The sequence below is a fragment of the Neovison vison genome, chromosome 1, assembly GCF_020171115.1.
Source record: "Neovison vison isolate M4711 chromosome 1, ASM_NN_V1, whole genome shotgun sequence".
In the NCBI taxonomy this organism is placed as follows: Eukaryota; Metazoa; Chordata; class Mammalia; order Carnivora; family Mustelidae; genus Neogale; species Neogale vison.
In genome coordinates, this window is record NC_058091.1 from 104,889,881 (window position 1) to 104,893,310 (window position 3,430).

Sequence of the window (3,430 nt, forward strand, 5' to 3'; positions counted from 1 at the left end):
ACAGCACTTTTCACAGAGCTAAAACAAATAATCCTAAAAGTTGTGTGGAACCAGAAAGGACCCAGAATAACCAAAGTAATCTTGAAAAAGAAAAGCAAAGCTGGAGGCATCACAATTTTAGACTTCAATTTAAAATACAAAGCTGTAGTGATAAAAACAGTACAGTGCTGGCACAAAAATAGACACATAGATCAATAGAACAAAAAAACAAACCAAGAAATGAACCCACAACTCTATGGTCAATTAATCTTTGACAAAGCAGGAAAGAATATCCAACAGGAAAAAGACAGTCTCTTCAACAAATGGTGTCGGGAAAACTGGACAGCCACATGCAAAAGAATGAAACTGGGCCATTTTCTTATATCAAACAGAAAAATAAATTCAAAATGGATTAAAGACCTAAATGTGAGAACTGAAACCATAAAAAAGCATATAGGAGAACATAGGCAGTAACTTCTTTGACATCTGCTATAGCAACTTCTTTCTATATATGTCTCCTGAGATAAGGGTAATAACAAAACCAAAAATTAACAATTGGAATGTCCTCAAAATAAAAATCTTCTGCAAAGAGAAGGAAACAATCAACAAAACTAAAAGGCAGTCCCAGAATGGAAGAAGATATTTGTAAAGGACATATCTGATAAAGGGCTAGTATTCAAAATCTATAATGAACTTACCAAACTCAATATCCAAAACAAAATAATCTAGTGAAGAAATGGACAGAAGACATAAATAGACATTTTACCAAAGAAAACATACAATGGCTAACAAGCATGAAAAGATGCTCAACATCACTGATCATCAGGGAAATATAAATCAAAACTACAATGAGATATCACCTCACATGTCAGAATGGCTAAAAACAACACAGAAAACAACAGGTGTTAGTGAGGATGTGGAGAAAGGGGAACCCTCTTGCACTGTTGGTAGGAATGCAAACTGGCACAGCCATTCTGGAAAACATTATGGAGTTCCTCAGAAAGCTAAAAATAAAACTACCCTACAATCCAGGAGTGGCACTACTAGGTATATACCTAAGGAATACAAAGATACTGATTCATTAAGGGATACGTGCACCCCAAGGTTTATAGCAGCAGTATCTATAATAGCCAAATTATGGAAACAGTCCAAGTGTCCATCAACTGATGAATGGATGCAGAAGTTTTATATATATATATGTTACTCAGCCATAAGGAGAATGAAATCTAGCCATTTGCAATGTTATGGATGGAGCTACAGAGTACTGTGCTAAGTGAAGTAAGTCAGACAGAGAAAGACAAATACTGTCTGATTTTATTCATTTTCAGAATTTAAGAAACAAAACAAATGAACATGGGGGAATAAGGAAAGAGAGAAGCAAACCAAGAAACACACTTCACTACACATAACAAACTGATGGCTACCAGAGAGGAAGTGGGTGGGGAAATGGGTGAAATAGGTGATGGAGAATTAAGGAGTGCACTTTTTGCGAAAAGCACTGAGTGTTGTATGGAAATGTTGAATCATTATATTGTACATCTGAAACTAATATTACACTGTATGTTAGCTAACTGGAATTTAAATAAAAACTAAAAAAAAAAAAAAAGAAAGAAAAAAGGGGGATTTGAGAGAAGGGCAAGGGAGGTGAGAAGGAGGGAAGAACGGGGTCTGAAGAGGGCCAGGGGTGGACCAATGGCTGGCTTGGCCAGAGGGGAGTTCCCCGAAGAAGGCTGCTCCAGCCTGAGTCTCCATCTGCAGTCTTCCCCAATCTAGCAGATTCAGTGCCCAGAAGTTGTTATGGATGACATCTTCACCCAGTGTGGGAGGGCAATGTGGTGGCCATTCACCTGTAGGCTGGACAACACAGAAAACAGCCTCAACCAGGAGATGATCATGGCTTCTCCCCCTTGCCCTGGGCCTGCCGAGAGGGCTATTGTGCCGTGGTTGAGATGCTGATCATGTGGGGCACATGAATCAATGTGATGAACCGTGGTGATGACACCCCCTAACACCTGGCAGCCGGTCACAGACACCGTGATATTGTGCAGAAGCTGCAGCAGTATAAAGCTGACATCAATGCAGTGAATGTACATGGAAATGTGCCTCTGCATTATGCCTGGTTTTGGGGCCAACATCAGGTTGCAGAGGACCTGGTGGCTAATGGGGCCCTTGTCAGCATTTATAACAAGTATGGAGAGATGTCCAAGGACAAAGCCAAGGACCTCTGAGGGATCTCTTCTGAGAGCAGGCAGAGAAGATGGGCCACAACTTTAACCATATTCCATACAAGGACACATTTTGGAAGAGAACCACCCGCACTTGGCCCCAGAATGGGACTCTGCACAAACATGCTGGCACTGACTTCAAATAGCTCAACTTCCTGGCAAAATTCAATGACCATCACTCTGGAGAGCTATGTAAGGGCTGTTGACAGGTAAATGACATCGTCATGAAGATGCTAAAGGTTTGAAACTGGAGTACAAGGAAGAGCAGGGACTTTAATGAGGAATGTCCCCATCTTCTCCCTGTACTAGGTGCCAGTCAGTCTCCACCTTCTCACCACAACCTCACAGACAGGATCCCTGCACAATGTATTACATGAAGGCAGCAATTCTCTTGTGGACCAGGCTGTAGAGTTTACATTGGACATGGCAAGGGGCATAACCTTCCTACACACATTAGAGCCCCTCATCCCACAACATGCACTCAATAGCCATAGTGTAATGACTGATGAGGACTGATGAGGACATGACTGCCCTAATCAACATGGCCAATGTCAAGTTCTCCTTGCAATGTTCTGGGTGCATATATGCACCTGCCTAGATGGCCTTTCAGCTTTGCAGAATCCTGAAGATACAAACAGATGCTCAGCAGGCATGTGGAGTTTGCAGTGCTTCTGTGGGAAATGGTGACATGGGAGGTACCCTTGGCTGACCTCTCCAATGTGGGGATTCAAATGCAGGTGGCATTGGAGGGCCTTCGGCCTACCATCCCACTAGGCATTCCTCCCATGTATGTAAGCTCATGAAGATCTGCGTGAATGAAGACCCACTAAGTAGTCCAAGTTTGATATGATTGTGCCTATCCTGGAGAAGATGCAGGACAAGTAGAGCTGGAAAGCTCTTGCCTAAAGTCCAGAGGCATCAGGATGCAGTTAGAAGAGTATGTCTCCCCAAAGCAGCAGGCTTCTGTCATGGTACTAGTCCAGCCATGGGGCCCATCGCCTTCCCCCATTGCTACCACTGCAGCCCCCAAAGAGGCTAGGTTCAGAGCTTTGTCACTTGCCACATGGTATCTCCCAGCATGGGAGGGACCAGCCTTGCCTGTCACAATAAAGATTATTATGGGGGGGAAAAAAAGGATTTGAAGTGGTCCTCAGTGAAAGACATCTGTACAGAAAAAAGAAATAAGAATTAAAAGTTTCAAGGCAAATGGGAAACCAAAAAAAAAG

General features: G+C 42.7%; 1 pseudogene; it reads left to right on the top strand.

The window, feature by feature from the left end:
* Window positions 1–1,776: 1,776 nt before the first annotated feature.
* Window positions 1,777–3,089, top strand: LOC122902762 (annotated as a pseudogene).
* Window positions 3,090–3,430: the final 341 nt, after the last annotated feature.